Genomic DNA, 18299 nt, shown 5'->3' on the forward strand with positions numbered 1-18299 from the left:
CATGAATAGATTTGTTCTTATCATAGATCTTAGCAAACTCAGCATATGATTTTTTTCTTTCCTTATTCAGTTAAACATTTTCAACTTTTCACTTAAAGAAAGCACTGTATGGCCTCCCTTTGGCATATCTGAATTGCCAGCGCCACTGCTCCTGTGCTTTGGGGCCATTACGAACTAAAATAAGAGTTACTTGAACACAAGCACTGTGATATCGTGACAGTCGATCTGATAACTGAGATGGCTACTGAGTGACTAATGGCTAGGTAGCATATACAGTGCGGATATGCTGGGCAAAGAGATGACTCGCATCCCAGCCAGGATGGAATGGGATGGTGGGAGATTTCATCATGCTACTCAGAATGCTGTGTAATTTAAAACTTGTGAAATGTTTATTTCTGGAATTTTCCATTTAATATTTTCAGACTATGGTTAACTGTGGGTAACTGAAATCACAGAAAGCAAAACCACAGATGAGGGGAGACTACTGTATTTACTTTTAAAACTGTTATTATAGAGGCCAGCCTGGTGGAGTAGTGGTTAAGCTTGAATGCTCTGCTTTGGCAGCCCAGGGATCGCAGGTTCAGATCCTGGGTATAGACCTACACACCGCTCATCAAACCATGCTGTGGCAGGCATCCCACATATAAAGTAGAGGAAGATAGGCACAGATGTTAGCCCAGGGCCAATCTTTCTCAGCAAAAAGAAGATTGGCAACAGAGGTTGGCTCAGGGCTAATGTTCCTCACCGAAAAAAAAAGAAAAAAAATTTGTTATTATAGTCATTTAAGTGGGTGTGAAGTCCTGTCTCATTGTGGTTTCATTTGCATTTCTCTAATGACCAAAGATGTTGAGTGTTTTTTTATGTCCTTTTTGGCTATTTGCATATCTTCTGTGGAGAAATATCTATTCAAGTCATGTCCATTTTCACTTTGTTTTACATTTTGTTGTTGAGTTGTAAGAGTTCTATATATATTATGGATACTAGAATATTATCAGATATAGCATTTGAAAGTATTTTCTCCCATTCTGTAGGTTGTTTTGAACTTTCAGATGTCTTTGGTCACAAAGGTTTTAATTTTGATACAGTCCAATTTACATTTTTTTCTTTTTTTCTATTGTACTTTTTTATGTTTCCAAGAAATCATGCAAATCCAAGGTCATAAAATTTATCTCTACGGTCTTTAAGAATGAATTATTTTTAGCTTTCAAATTTGAGTTTTGATCCATTTTGATCTAATTATTGTACATGATGTGATGTAAAGATTCAACTTCATTCTTTTGCATGAGGCTATCAATTAGTCCCAGTACAATTTGTTGAAAAGACTATTCTTTCTCTGTTGAGTGATCTTGGCTTCCTTAAGAAAAACCTATTGCTCATATATGCATGGGTTTATTTCTGGATTTTTATTTCTATTTCATTGATCTATATGTCTATCCTTATGCTGTTATAACACTTTTACAATTTAAAGTGGGAAGTGTGAATTCTCCAACAATATTCTTACTGTTTAAGACTGTTTTATCTTTTTAGGGCCTCTTGCAGTTTCACATAAATATTAAGTTCAGCTCTTTCATTTCTAGCAAAGGCAAAAGTTAAAGCCTTTCTATTTTGGTAGTGATGGCATTGAATTTGTAGGTTTTGGATAGTATTGTCATATTGACTATGTAAAGTTTTCCAATTAATCATTTGATATTTTAATTTTTTTCAGTCTTTAATTTCTTTAAACCTTTTGAAGTTTTCAGTGTACAAGTGAGTCTTTTGTAGACAGCATATAGTTGGATAATTTATGTTGTTCGTTCAGACAATCTCTAAATTTTTTATTGGACAGCTTAATCTATTTACATTTACTACAATTACTAATAAGTTAGGGCTAATTTTACTATTTGTGTTTTTCTATGCCTTATACCTTTTTTGTTCATTCCTACACTATAGCCACTTTTTGTTATTCATTGATTTTTTTCACAAGGTACTGTTCTTATTCCTTTATTTCTATTAGTTTATAAATTTCCTCCCAGCTTTATTGATATATTGTTGACATATATGTAAGTTTAAAATGTACAATGTGATGACTAGATACATGCATATATTACAAAATGATTGCCGCAATAAGATTAGTTAACATCTCCATCCCTTCACATAGTTATTATTTGTGTGTGTGTGGTGGTAACATATAAGATTTACTCTCTTACAATCTTTTAATATATAACAGAGTATTATTAATTATAGTCACTATGCTATGCATTAGAATCCCAGAACTTATTTATCTTATAGTCCAAAAGTACTCTTTGACCAATATCTCCCCATTTACTCCCCCCAAGTCCCTGGAAACCACCATTCTAATCTTTATTTTTATGAGTATGTCTTTTCTAGTTTGCATGTAGAAGAAGTACTGCACAGTATTTGTCTTTTATGTCTGCTTATTACACTTAATGTAATACTCTTAGGGTCCATCCAAGTTTTTGCAACCAGCAGAATTTCCTTCTGTCTCATGATGAATAATATTCAGTTATATAACTTCCTTATCCATTCATCTGTTGACGAACACATAGGACTTTTTCATGTTTGGCTATTTTGAATAATGCTGCAATGACAATGGTGGTGTAGATATTTCTTTGAGATATTGTTTTCACTTATTTTGGATATACCCAGGAGTGAGATTGCAGGACTATATGGTAGTTCTCTTTTTAATTCGTTGAGGAACCTCCACACACACAGTCAACACAGTCCTGCCCCATGTGCGCACCCCAACCTCCTGAAGTGGACCCACTCTCTCCACGGCGGGAGCCCCACACACTCCACCACTGCCCCACACTCTCCACCCACTCCTTGTGCACACCCTGCCCCACTGATGTCGGCTCAGTTGCCAGGCTGCAGAGAATCCAGTCACCAATCTTGCAGGCCCACAAGTTACCTGAGGCTTTGTTGTTGGGTCGGGCCAGTCTCTAGGGTGGGCTGCCTGCCCTGGCTGAGCTGGATTAAATTGGTGCTCTAGTGGGTGGGGCAGACCTGGGTTAGCATGCCCCTGGGAGAACTCCAATGGCGTCTGTGTCAGCACGCCCACACCAGGCCACAACAATGGCTGCCTCCAATGTCCTAGTCCCTGGAGAGGTCTCACCTCTCACTGCAATGCACTCAGAGCCTATCAGGTGAGTCTCTTTTCACGAAAGCACTGTGCACCTTTCTTTCTGGTGATTTTAGGTTGCTTTCTGAACCAGGTGAGTTTGTGTGTGGGCCCTTTAAGAGCTGGTTTTAATTTCTTTGTGGACCAGCTTTTCTGGGGGATACTCCTCAATGTTTTAGTAGCAGGCAAAGTCAGATATTATGCCACTCATCTCGATTGTGTTGGGTCCACAAAATGCCCACAGCGGGAGCCCTCCCCAGCTCAGGGCCCCACTCCTCCAGGGAGGGCTGCATACTTTTGGGCTGTTCCCGGTGGGCCGTGAAGCTGGCGGCTTGTGAGGGTGGCATTTTTCCTCTCCAGAAGGGAGTTTCTGCCTCTTCCACCTCGATTAGGATTGTGCTTTGTTGCAGGAGTTCCTCTTATCCAGTTTTCAGTTCTGTCTCAGGGGTAATTTTTCCACGAGCAGTTGTAAATTGGCTGTGTCCATGGGAGGAGGTGAGTTCAGAGTCTGCCTACACCGCCATCTTCTATCCGCACATTTTTAATCTAGGTACACATTCTAGAGTGTCAAGTGCTATCTCATTTTTGTTTTGATTTGTATTTCCCTGGTGAATAATTTGTTGAGCATCTTTTCATGTGCTTATCAATCATTTATATAAGTTCCTTGGATTAATGTCTATTTCATTTTTTCCCATTATAGAATCAGCTCTTTTTTTTAATTTATTATTGAGTTGTAAGACTTTTTATACATTCTGGATAGAAGATAATTATCAAATATATGCTTTACACGTATCTTCTACCATTCTGTGTGTTGTCTTTTCAGTTTCTTAATTGTGTCATTTGAAATAATAGTTTTTAATTTTGATAAAGTCCAATTTATACAGTTTTTCTCTTGTTCAGGCTTTTGGTATTACATTTAAGAATCCCTCAAAATCCAAGGTCATCTAGTTGCTATACTAAGAGTTCTGTAATTTAGTATTACATTTAGGTCTTTGATTCATTTTTAGTTAAAATTTTTTTATATAGAGTGAGCTAAGGGTCCAACATCATTTCTTGGCATACAGTTACCCAGTTGTCCCACCTCAGCTTTTTCAAATGGCTATTCTTTCCCCATTGAAAGTATTTGGCACTCTTGTTCAATATTAACTAGTCATACATATATGACTTTATTTTGCCATTCTTTATTTTATTCCTTTGACCTATGTGTCTATCCTTCTCCAGTATCACATTGGTTTTATTTCTGTTGATCTGTAGGAGAATTTTAAAATTGGGAAGTACAAGTCCTTCTATTTAATTTTTTTCATGATCCCTTGGCTATTCTGTGTCCCATGACATTACATACGCATTTTAGAATTAGTTTGTCACTTTCTACAAAGAAGTCATCTGGGATTATGATGGAGTTTGTGTTGAATCTGTAGACTGATTTGTGGAGTATTGTCATCTCAACAATATTAAGTGTTCAGATTCTTGAATATGGAACTTCATATTCCATATGAATATGGAGTTTCTGAATTTGGGTCAGCAATGTTTTTAGTTTTCATGTATAAATTTTGAATTAGTTGTGATAATTTTTCCCCGTTATTTTATGTTTTGATGTTGTTGCAAAGGAATTGTTTTTAAATTTCTTATTTGGTTAGTTAATGCACGTCTATAGAAGTACAATTTATCTTTTGATATTGATCATATATCTTACAATTTGCTGAGAGTATTTATTAATTCTAATAATCAGTAAATGGATCCTTTATGATTTTCTTTACACAAGATCATGTTATTTGTGGATAAAAATAATTTTATATTTTTGTTTCAATGTGGATAGCCTTCATTTTATTTTCAGGCCAAATTGTTCTGGTTAGATCATTCAATAAAGTGTTGAAAGTAAGTGGTAAGAATAGAACCCTTGTTTTTTTCCTGATCATAGGAAGAAAGCATCCTGTTTTTTACCACTAAGTAAGATGTTACCTGTGTGATTTTCATAGATGGCTTTTATCATGTTAAGGATGTTCCCTTTTTTCCCTAATTTGTTGACTTTTTAAAAATTATAATAAGGTGTGGAGTTTTGTCAAGTGTTTTTTCTGCAAATTTGGAGATGATTTTGTGTTTTTTTGTTTTTAGTCTATATTTAAGGTATATTATATTACTTGATTTTTGCATCTTAGACTACTCTAAACTTCCTGGGATGAATCCATGTGGTTATAGTGTATAATCGTATTTGTGTGTTGCCAAGATGGATTAGTCAGTATTTTGTTCTGATTTCTTAACTTACATTTTTAAGAGATACTTGTCTGTCGTTTTGCTTTTTTGTGTTGTCTTTGTTTGGTTTTACGATCAGGGTAATAATGTCCTCATGTATTTTGAAAGAATTTTTGAAGACTCGGCACTACTTTTTTTTATTATTTGATAAATTCATTATTGAAGTCATGTGAAATGCGCCTTTCTTTGGGAGTATTAGAATTTCCTCTATTCTAAATTTCCATAATTTCCTTTATAATATGTTTTATTTATTCTCTCTTACTTGATTTGAGTGTAATTTTCTCTTCTTTTTTCCTTTTGACTTGTTATATTTTTATTTGAAAATAAATGGTGTTTCCAGCTATAAATTTTCCTCTAATTAGTTCTTTAATTGCATTACATGTGTTTTGATTTGTTTTATCTTCATTTTTATATTTGTCAAAGTACCTTATATTGCCGATTGGGTTTTTTGTGATTTATTGATTATTTAGGATTACTTGTTTTATTTTCATTCTTTTTTCAGCTTCCCAAAACTTTTTCTTTTTTTTTTTTAATTAGTTTTTTGTTTATTTTTATTGATGTTTTAATGGTTTCTAACATCGTGAAATTTTGGCTTGTACACTTTTGTTTGTCCATCACCATATATATGACTCCCTTCACACCTTGTGCCCACCCCCACCCCCACTGCCCCTGGTAACCGCAGTCCAGTTTTCCCTGTCCATGTGTTGGTTTCTATTCCACATATGAGTGAGATCATACAGTGTTTGTCTTTCTCTTTCTGGCTTATTTCACTTAACATAATACACTCCAGGCCCATCCATGTTGTTGCAAATGGGACGATTTTGTCTTTTTTTATGGCTGAGTAGTATTCCATTGTATATATATACCACATTTTCTTAATCCAATCGTCAGTCGAGGGACACTTAGGTTGCTTCCACTTCTTGGCTATGGTAAATAATGCTGCAATGAACATAGGGGTGCATAAGCCTCTTTGGATTGTTGATTTCAGGTGTGTTGGATAGATTCCCAGTAGTGGGATGGCTGGATCATAGGGCATCTCTATTTTTAATTCTTTGAGGAATCTCCATACCGTTTTCCATAGAGGCTGCACCAATTTGTATTCCCACCAGCTGTGTATGAGGGTTCCTGTTTCTCCACATCCTCTCCAACATTTGTTGTTTTTTGTCTTGGTGATTATAGCCATTCTAACGGGCGTGAGGTGGTATCTTAGTGTTGTTTTGATTTGCATTTCCCTGATGATTAGTGATGTTGAGCATCTTTTCATGTGCCTATTGGCCATCTGTATATCTTCCTTGGAGAAGTGTCTGTTCATTTCCTCTGCCCATTTTTTGATCGGGTTGTTTGTTTTTTTGTTGTTCAGTTGTGTGAGTTCTTTATATATTATGGAGATCAACCCCTTGTCAGATGTATGTTTTGCAAATATTCTCTCCAAGCTAGTAGGTTGTCTGTTCATCTTGATTCTGGTTTCATTTGTCTTATAAAAGCTCTTTAATCTGATAAAGTCCCACTTGTTTATTTTTTCTTTAGTTTCCCTAGTCTGGGTAGGCATGTCATCTGAAAAGATTCCTTTAAAACCAATGTCAAATAGTGTGTTGCCTATATTTTCTTCTATGAGTTTTATAGTTTCAGGTCTCACCTTCAGGTCTTTGATCCATTTTGAGTTAATTTTTGTGAATGGCGATAGCACATGGTCCACTTTCATTCTTTTGCATGTGGCTGTCCAGTTTTCCCAACACAATTTACTGAAGAGACTTTCCTTTCTCCATTGCATGTTCTTAGCACCTTTGTCGAAAATTAGCTGTCCGTATATGTGTGGTTTTATTTCTGGGCTTTCAATTCTGTTCCATTGATCTGTGTGTCTGTTTTTGTACCAGTACCATGCTGTTTTGATTACTATTGCTTCGTAGTATGTTTTGAAGTCAGGGATTGTGATGCCTCCTGCTTTGTTCTTTTTCTTTAGGATTTCCTTAGCTATTCGGGGTCTTTTGTTGCCCCATATAAATTTTAGTATTCTTTTTTCTATTTCTGTGAAGAATGTCATTGGGATTCTGATTGGGATTGCATTGAATCTGTAGATTGCTTTAGGTAATATAGACATTTTAACTATGTTTATTCTTCCAATCCACGTGCATGGGATATCTTTCCATTTCTTTATGTCATCATGGATTTCTTTCAATAATGTCTTGTAGTTCTCATTGTATAGGTCATTCACCTCCTTGGTAAGATTTATTCCTAGGTATTTTATTCTTTTTGATGCAATTGTAAATGGTATTATCTTTTTGAGCTCTCTTTCTGTTAGTTCATTATTAGCATATAGAAATGCAACTGATTTTTGTAGATTGATTTTGTACCCTGCAACTTTGCTGCAGTTCTTGATTGTTTCTAATAGTTTTCCAACAGATTCTTTAGGGTTTTCTATATATACAATCATGTCATCTGCAAATAGTGAGAGTTTCACTTCTTCGTTACCTATTTGGATTCCTTTTATTCCTTTTTCTTGCCTAATTGCTCTGGCCAAAACCTCCAGTACTATGTTGAACAGGAGTCGTGAGAGTGGGCAGCCCTGCCTCATTCCTGTTCTCAGAGGAATGGCTTTCAGTCTTTCCCCGCTGAGTATGATGTTGGCTGTGGGTTTGTCATATATGGCCTTTATTATGTTGAGGTACTTTCCTTCTATTCCCATTTTGTTGAGAGTTTTTATCATAAATGGATGTTGTATCTTGTCAAATGCCTTCTCTGCGTCTATTGAGATGATCATGTGGTTTTTCTTCTTTGTTTTGTTGATGTGATGTATCACGTTGATTGATTTGCGGATGTTGAACCATCCCTGCGTCCCTGGTATAAATCCCACTTGATCATGGTGTATGATCTTTTTAATGTATTGCTGTATTCGGTTTGCCAATATTTTGTTGAGGATTTTTGCATCAATGTTCATCAGCGATATTGGCCTGTAATTTTCTTTCTTTGTATTGTCTTTGTCTGGTTTTGGTATCAGGGTGATGTTGGCCTCGTAGAATGATTTAGGAAGTGTTTCATCTTCCTCTATTTTTTGGAATAGTTTGAGAAGGATGGGTATTAAATCTTCTTTGAATGTTTGGTAAAATTCACTGGAGAAACCATCTGGTCCTGGACTTTTATTTTTTGGGAGGTTTTTGATTACTATTTCAATCTCTTTACCTGTTATTGGTCTATTCAGATTCTCCATTTCTTCTTGGTTCAATTTTGGGAGGTTGTATAAGTCTAAGAATTTATCCATTTCTTCTAGATTGTCCAATTTGTTGGCATATAATTTCTCATAGTATTCTCTTATAATCCTCTGTCTTTCCATGGTATCCGTTGTAATTTCTCCTCTTTCATTTCTAATTTTATTTACTTGAGCCTTTTCTCTTTTTTTCTTAGTAAGCCTAGCTAAGGGTTTGTCGATTTTGTTTATCTTCTTGAAGAACAAACTCTTTGTTTCATTAATCCTTTCTACTGATTTTTGGTCTCAATTTCATTTATTTCTGCTCTGATTTTTATTATTTCTCTCCTTCTGCTGGCTTTGGGCTTTGTTTGTTCTTCTTTTTCTAGTTCTGTTAGGTGTAATTTAAGGTTGCCTATTAGGGCTTTTTCTTGTTTGTTAAGGTGGGCTTGTATCGCTATGAGTTTCCCTCTCAGGACTGCTTTTGCTGCATCCCATATGGTTTGATATGGCATATTATCATTTTCGTTTGTTTCCAGATAGTTTTTGATTTCTCCTTTAATTTCATCAATGATCCATTGGTTGTTCAGTAGCATGTTGTTTAATCTCTACATTTTTGTCACTTTCCCAGTTTTTTTTTCATGGTTCATTTCCAGTTTCATAGCCTTATGGTCTGAAAAGATGCTTGTTATGATTTCAATCTTCTTAAATTTATTGAGGCTTGCTTTGTTTCCCAACATATGGTCTATCCTAGAGAATGTTCCATGCGTGCTTGAGAAGAATGTGTAGTCAGCTGTTTTTGGATGGAGTGCTCTGTATATGTCTACTAGGTCCATCTCGTCCAGTTTTTCATTTAAGTCTACTATTTCTTTATTAACTTTTTGTCTGGATGATCTATCCATTGCTGTAAGTGGGGTGTTAAGATCCCCTACTATTATTGTGTTGTTGTTGATTTCTCCTTTTAGGTTTGTTAATAGTTGCTTTATGTACATTGGTGCTCCTATGTTGGGTGCATATATATTTATAAGTGATATGTCTTCTTGATGGAGTGTCCCTTTTATCATTATATATTTCCCTTCTTTGTCTTTCTTAACCTGTTTTATCTTGAAGTCTACTTTGTCTGATATGAGTATGGCAACACCTGCTTTCTTTTGTTTGTCATTAGCTTGGAGTATTGTCTTCCATCCTTTCACTCTGAGCCTGTGCTTGTCCTTAGTGCTAAGATGTGTTTCCTAAAGGCAGCATATTGTTGGGTCTTGCTTTTTAATCCATCCTGCAACTCTGTATCTTTTGATTGGAGAGTTCAATCCATTTACATTTAGGGTAATTATTGATATATGAGGGCTTAATGTTGCTGTTTTGTCACTTATTTTCTGGTTCTTTTGCATTTCCTTTGTTTCTTGTCCCATTTGTTTTGGACTGCCAATTCAGTTTGGTTGTTCTGTCTTATGATTCTTCTAGTTTTCTCTTTGTTTATCATATGTGGTTTTGCTTTGATTATTTGTTTAGTGGTTACCTTGAGGTTTGGGCAAAAAATCTTGTGTATGAGATAGTCCATTATCTGATAGCCTCCTATTTCCTTATACTAAGTCAATTCAGTCACTTTCCTTTTCCCCTTCTAAGTTGTTCTTGTTATACCTTATTCTATCTTGTGTTGTGGCTGTGTGTTTACAGTGATGAGGTTAAATTTATTTTTGGTGAATTTCTTCCTTTGATCTTTGAATTTAGTATTTAAGTGGTTGCTAACCTATTCCGGTAAAGATCTACTATTTTTCTGAGTTTGTCTACCTACTTTTCTCCTTGCTCCAAGCTTTGTGTTCCCTTTCTCTTCTTTTTTTCAGGCCTGAGGGCCTTCTTGAGTATTTCTTGGTGGGGGGGTGTCATGGCCATGAACTCCCTTAGCTTTTGTTTATCTGGGAGAGTTACTAATTCTCCATCATATTTGAAGGATATTTTTGCTGGATAGAGTATTCTTGGCTGAAAGTTTTTGTCTTTCAGTATTTTGAATATATCATTCCAGTCTCTTCTAGCCTGTAAAGTTTCTGTTGAGAAATCCGCTGAGAGCCTGATGGGAGTTCCTTTGTACGTTATTTTTTGTTTTTGTCTAGCTGCCCTTAATATTGTTTCTTTGTCGTTGACCCTGGCTAGCCTTACCACTAGGTGTTGTGGTGAAGGCCTTTGTCTGTTAATATATATAGGTGTCCTGTTGGCTTCGCTTACTGGTATTTCCTGCTCCTTCCCCAGATTTGGGAAATTCTCAGCTATTATTTCCTTGAATAGGCTCTCTGTTCCTCTTTCCCTCTCCTCTCCCTCAGGAATACCTATAATTCTTATGTTACATTTTCTAATAGAGTCAGATATTTCTTGGAGTCTTTCTTCATTTCTTTTTAGTCTTAGTTCTCTCTCCTCTTCCATCTGGAGTATATCTGTATTTCTATCCTCTAAAGTACTAATTCTTTCCTCCATATTGTCAGCTCTGTTCTTTAAAGATTCCAGATTCTCCTTTATCTCCTCCATTGTGTTTTTCCTCTCCATCAGCACTGATTGGTTTTTCTTTATGATTTCAATCTCTTTTGTGAAGAAACTCCTAATCTCATTGAATTGTTTGTCTGTGTTGTCTCGTATTTCATTGAGTGTTTTTACGATAGCTATTTTGAAATCTCTGTCATTTAGTTTATGGATTTCTGTGTCTTCGGGGTTGATTTCTGGGTGCTTGTCATTTTGTTTCTGGTCTGGTGATTTCATATGTTTTTGCATTGTGGTTCCTGTGTTGGTTTTGTTTTTCCTCATCTTGGAAATCTCTGGTTGCAATTTCCACCTGCCGCCACTGTCTGGTGGTAAAGGGCTGTGTAGTCTAAGCCCCCTGCGCTCTGCCCCAGTTTTTTTGCTGCGATCCTCAGTTTTGTTTTTTTTGTTTTTTTATTTTTTCCTGCTGCGATCCATGGGTCCAGTCCTTTGATCAGGTCTGCCGCGGATCGCTTGGTCTGGTCTGTCGCGGATCACTTGGTCTGGTCTGCCGCGGATCCCTAGGTCTGGTCTGGTCGGTTGAGCTGCAGAGTCCAGTTTGCGGGGAGGGGGGAGCTCTCTCTTTTGCCCTCTGGGTCCCTGACGTGGGAGGCTTCTCGTTTGCGCCTCTTTATCCGCTCTCTGGGGTGCTCAGATGTTGATGGTAGCCCTGTGGCTCCTCTGAGTCCTCTGTGCAGGAGTTTCCCACTGGCTGAGAGAGTCTGAAGAGCCACGGTTTCCCCGCCGAGGGCCGCCCCTCCCCCCTCTCTGGGAGCTGCGTGGACCGGGATCGCTGATCTGATGGGGAGGGAGAGGAGTTCTCCTTACCTCTCCCCACTTCCTCTGGGGGCCCAGCACGTTCAGCTCTCAGATGTGCGGCAGTGTGGATCCCTCCGCTCTAGCTTTTCACTGTCTGGGATTCCGTTGTTGGTCTGTGACTGTTGCTTTTGTTGTATCTTGTTGGGGGAAGAGTTCACGGGAAAGCTCACTCCGCCATGATGCTGACGTCACTCCTCAACTTTTTCTTTTTTTGATTTTTATGTTATTATATTGTGTTCATAAGACTTACATTGCATTATTTATATTCTTTTAAATTTATTGAAATTTTTTAGAAACCTAGTATATGGTCTATCCTGAAGAATGTTTCATGTGTACTTGAGCAGAATGTATATTTTGATGTTATTTGATGGGCCATTCTTCAGATGTCTGAGGTCTATTTAGTTTGTCATGTCGAGTCTTATGTTTCCTGTTGATCTTCTCTTAGTTGTTTTATCCCATTTAGAATGTGGGTTTATTGACATCTACTACTATTGTTGAATTTTCTATTTTTGTCTTCCTTTTGATCAGTTTTTGCTTTATTATATAGGTTCTGTGATTAGGTGCATACATGTATATAATTGTTATGTTTTTCTTGTGGATTAACTTTTTTATCATAATAAAATGTCTCCCTTATCTCTGGGAACATTTTGTTTTATAATCTATTTTCTATAATATGAGTATTTACTCCAGCTTTCTTGGGGTTGCTGTTTGCATGGTATATCTTTTTCTATTCTTTTACTTTTAATATATCTGTATTTGTGTCTAAATTGAAACTTGCAGACAGCATATAGTTGAATCTTATTTTCTACTCACTGAATAGACTAACACACTGTCATGTGATTGAATTTTTTGTCTCTATATGAAAGAAATTAAAGACAGAAGCAGAAATTTTTCTCTATGTTTTGCATTCTAAATATTAGATGCCATATATACATAGACACAATTTTTTCCAAGCTGCACATTTTTTTCCAATTCTTATTAGTAGAGGCAGTGTAAAATTGTATTTTCAACACATCATCTAAAACAGTAATTATTGTTCCAAAATAAAACTTTTGGTTTTTAAATAAAAATTTTTGGTTGGATAAAGTATTTAAAAAGTTACCTTTAGAGGAATATGGTCCCACATCAAATTATATTTTGTTTTGTTCTATTTGGTTCCCTCTTCCTTTTTTTTTCTTTGTTTTGGTGAGGAAGATCAGCCCTGAGCTAACATTCATGCCAATTCTCCTGTTTTTGCTGAGGAAGACTGGCCCTGGGCTAATATTTGTGCCCATCTTCCTCTACTTTATATGGGACACTGCCACAGCATGGCCTGATAAGTGGTGCATTGGTGCGCACCCGGGATCCGAACCCGTGCCACCAGCAGCGGAGTGAGTGCACTTAACTGCTATGCCACAGGGCCGGCCCGAGGGTCCCTCTTTCTATGGTGTTATAAATGGAAACAAAAATGTGTTTATCATACAGTTCAGCAAGTTAATGTGTAATAGATATCATTTCTAAAATTTTTTAAAGTTAGAGAATGTGCATATTTATTAATTCAGTTTTACTGCTACAAAAATATTGGAAATTGACTTTCCAACATCTTTTTTAAACACTAAAAGATCCTTATTTTACAGACATGATATAATTGCATGCATCATCAGAAAAATGGAATCTTTGCTTTTGAAACCACCTGATTCTTCACAAGTGGAACATGGACAATTAGACAATGGTAGATATGCACTCATATCTGTGGGTTTATAAAACAGGTTCAACAAGTCCCCGTTTACACACAAATATCCGCTCCCTAGTCCCTTCTGGTGTTAAAATGAGGTCCATTTCCTTAGATCAACACATTTTTGTTCACCATCCTTACTTTTCTGGTTACCCTGACTCCAAGATTGCACTTTTCCAATTGATTACCACTTAAGTAATATTTCTAATGTGAAAGGCTGAACACTTCACTCCTATTTGTAAAGTTCTGGGTCACAGATGGGCGTAGAATCTGTCTGTAAAGTAAAGCAGGTAAAGAGGTGCAACTGGACGGTTTACCTCTCCTGCTGGGTCAAGAATCTGGCCCTGGTTCATGTCGTGCAATTTCTGTGGCCTCTTGTCCCTGAGAAAGTCCCCTGTGCCCTGCCTCCTGTACTTATCTGGGACTAATATCTAGACATCATTCAACACTGAGCTCCATGTCATCTTTCAGTCTCTTTGGCTTGACTAAACTCACATATCACAGTTAGAATTAACGTGTCCTTATGTGCTGTACCCTTTCCACACGAACATCAAAGCATATCATATACTTTGTAACACCTATTTGCATATACAACTACAGATACTAGTTCAAATTCCTTGGGGACAGCAGCCATGTAGGATTCATATTTTAATCTCATTTAGCTATTATTTTGGATTATAATATAGTATAAGGAATTATTACTAAGTGCATAAAGGAAAGATTGATTATTTGGTATCCTGTCTCTCTCTTTGTCTAGTAACTTACATACTTCAAAACCCAGGTCATAAGTTACCTTGTGCAGAGATCCTTCCTTAAATTTTCCATTCCTGATTAATATTTTTCCCACCATCCCTTATGCAACTCTGGTTTCTAACCCACTACGTGGTGGCATTATTAACCATCACTAGATGCCTGCAGGATTGGACAACGTGGAACAAGATAGCCTCCAATAAATGTGGCCAAGTGACTGGATCCTCTCAGCAACGAAAAGTCACATTGAAATGAGCATGTTTTATAGGATATTATGTTAGATGTATTGCAAACACACCTGAAATCAAAACTCAAAAAAACTGTTGGGGGGATCTGATATTTTAACTCCTTATTTGGAGTAAATTTCAAACTTGTAGAGAAGTAACGTGAATAAAAATGATACGAAGAATATCCGTACACCCTTTACCCAGAGTTACCTATGGCTAACATTGTACCTATTTTGGTTCATGACCTCTCTATCAATCTCTCTGACTCTCTCAATCTCTGTCTCTCTCTCTCACTCTGTTTCTGTCTCTCTCTCTCTCATTGGAGACAATTTTAAACCTCCTCATGACATTTATCTTCTAATTATTTTTATTATGTGTTTTGTAAGAATATAGATATTCTTTTATAGAATAAGAGTGCAGGTATCAACTTCAATAAGTGTAACTTCAATACAATATGACAGTATAATATATTTTGAATGGAGGAGTATAGAATCGAAGAGTTTTGTAGTATACTGAAGAATCCCTAAAAGAGGTGTGAAAACAGACATCATAGTTTGAGAGTCTTGGAAATAACAGAGACATAAGATTATAAACTTCTGATGTATTGATAGGAGAAAAAACACATTAATATCAAAATTCATTATTTTATAGTTTCTTGAAAGAAATGTTAAACATTTTCTTTATAGCCCTTGTGACATCTTTATTCCTGAGACTATAGATTAAAGGGTTTAGCACAGGAGTGAGTATGGTGTAAAGGACAGATACCACCATGTCCTTCTCAGGGGTGTGGTAGGAGCTGGGGAGCATGCAGGTGTAGACAGCAGCCCCATAGTAGAGGATGACCACCATCATGTGGGAAGAACAGGTGGTGAAGGCCTTCTTCCAGCCCTCTGCAGAGTTCATTCTGTGGATAGTGAGGAGGATGAAATAATAGGAGCTTGAAATGACTGCCACAGGGATGAGGAGCATGAGGACACAACAAAAGTACATAAGTCTCTCATAGAGGGAAGTATCTGAGCAGGAGAGCTTCATTATTGCAGGGACTTCACAAAAGAAATGATGGACCTTTTGGGATCTGCAGAAGGGGAAGGTCATGGTGATTGGCGTGAGTGTGAAGCCATCCACCAAACCCAGAAACCAGCAGCCAGATGCCAGGAGGTGACACACCATGTGGTTCAAAAGGACAGGGTAATGGAGAGGATGACAGATGGCTACATAGCGATCATAGGCCATGGTGGCTAGAAGGAAACATTCTGAACCTCCTAGTGTCAAATAGAGGAACATCTGCATCGCACATTCAGGAGCTGAGATCTTATTCACACCCATGACCTGGTCCACGAGCATTTTGGGCACAGCGACGAAAATGTACATCATGTCCATGAGAGACAAATGGCTGATAAAAAAGTACATGGGGGTGTGGAGGTGGACATCATAGTGTATCAGAAGGATCAGGATGGTGTTTCCACACAAGGCCATCAGGAAAACCACAAAAATGATCACACAAAGTAGAGTTGGCTGTTTGGATTGACTGAAGATTCCCACCAGGATAAAATCTGAGTGATCAGTGTGGTTGGTCAACCAGGTTATTTTGTCCATAAGGCTTTATCTAAACCAAAAAGGAGAGCTTTGGGGTTAGTGGATCACTCGTGGGATATAACCACCTGAAATAATTGAATGAATGTTTACTGAGAGAGTGTGTGTGAGTGTTTGTGTACACCACCTTGATTTTGCTAACCAGAGAAAGTCCCATGGGCCTGTATATTTGTGGAATATAAATTATACATGATTTAACACATTTACCAAAACATTGATAATTCACAACTGTGGGTCAAAAGAGTTGGTAACATGCTGAAATTGAGACAATTCAGGTCATGAGGTTTATAACGATAGATAGTGTTATCCATCAACATATATTGGGAATTTTCAGAGACAGTGCCTTAAGCAAACCCAAAAAGTAAATCCACAAAAAGGAGAAATCAGAATTTATTTCTAGATTTTTTTATATGTGTAAATTTAATTAATTTTTCTGCTCTGAGAATCTGACTGGAATCTTAAAGAAATTTTGGAGGTGTATTAAATATAAGAGAGTTTTAAGAAATAACTGAAACTTTATTTGGGGAAAATTCATACCAAATGTTTGAATCCCTGTGCCCATAGGATCAGGCTGCCCTGTGAAGTTTTGTGGTTGTGTAGAGTGAACACAGCACCCCTACAAGCAGATCAGAGACCTCACCCATGACTGATTCCTTTGAAACCTTCAGGGCATCAGTGAGAAACCCTAAATCTCAGCCTCACTGTGGCCATTAACCCAGCTTCAGCTCTACCTGCCATCCTTGTGTCCACTCTACATAAAAAATGGATAAAAATAATTTTTGGCCTCAGGCCTTGTGAGTATTAAGTGGGTAAAATTGCTTAGAACTTTATTAGTTGGAGATGAACAAGCACATATACATATGATTTCAAGAGTTAATTTCTAGTTAATTATTGTACAAGACCTATGTAAATGATGGCTGTTATTGTTGTCTTAAAGTATGAAATACATTACTTGAGCATTCTAGTTTCAGTATTAGTCATATATTTAAGAATTTGGACTTGGTAAGTTCTGTAGTCTCTAAGAACTGCTATATGTGTGTACATGTGTGTATTTATATACACATTTATTTTATGTAAGTATACATAAAATTTAAATAAAAATATAAAATAAACATATTTTATTTAACCCTGGTTCAGATCTTTATGGACAACCTTAATTTCATCTGTTTTCCATTTAGGACACAATTCTCCAGGTGGAAATTCATCTCCTAAAGCTCTAAATACCAGGGGGAAGAACTTGGATTTATAGGATCAATGTCATTTATCAGACCGGGATTTCATTTTTTTGTTGTTTGCCCAAACATCACCTGCTTTAATGATAGCAATTTTTGTAATGGAAACAGAGATACATGGAGGGAAATTAAACAACATTGAAATGTCTCTACTCCAATTCCCTGTTTCCTCCACTATCTTGCCTTCCACTTGCTGTGTCTATGAAAAAATACACTAGGTTACACTTATAGAGGTCACGGTCTGTCTATTGAGGAACAAATATATAAATTGATTTAAAATAGAATTTTAAAGTAGGTACAAAATAAATAATGTGAGAGCAATAGATATAAAATAATATGGCCTTTCTAAAGATGTTAGTAATAGCTTCTACATTTTCTCTTACAAGGATTAAACCTTTGTAGCTTTTCAGTTTCTGACATGTTAAATGTTAAATTTCAAAAGTCCTTACCAACAGTCAGGAAATAGTGACTCCTCTTTCTGGAAGGAGTTTAGAAGTAGTTATGATGCACGAACATTTCAGGAAGAATTTTAAAGTTCCAAATACAGTTTATACTCTTGTAATGATTCCAAAATCTAATTATGATAGTTAACTTATTAATAATCCCAATTTCCGGGATGTTGAAACAGTAGACAACATTGAAAATGGATTTGATACCTCAACGTAGATATCCAAGAAATCTAGGACATATTGCATTAAAAAATATAGTCTTTCTATCAAATTCCACCCTCAATGGCAGATGGAAGTCCTGCTCTTTGCAAAATTTAAAAACAGTCAAACAGTAAAACAGATCAGATTACCAACCTTATATATGTAGTCAAAGTGAAGCAAGGACCAGCACAGTAACTGACACTTGTAGACCTCAAAGCTGTTTGCTGAGCGAATGGAGGGAGAGCTGGAAGGCACTTGGG

General features: G+C 36.7%; 1 pseudogene; it reads right to left on the reverse strand.

Annotated features, from left to right (window-relative positions):
* Positions 1-15204: 15204 nt before the first annotated feature.
* On the reverse strand, positions 15205-16160 carry LOC101396534 (olfactory receptor 2T29-like; annotated as a pseudogene).
* Between the last annotated feature and the right edge of the window lie 2139 nt (positions 16161-18299).

This window comes from Ceratotherium simum, chromosome 37, assembly GCF_057802395.1.
Source record: "Ceratotherium simum simum isolate JZ-2026a chromosome 37, ASM5780239v1, whole genome shotgun sequence".
Lineage (NCBI taxonomy): Eukaryota > Metazoa > Chordata > Mammalia > Perissodactyla > Rhinocerotidae > Ceratotherium > Ceratotherium simum.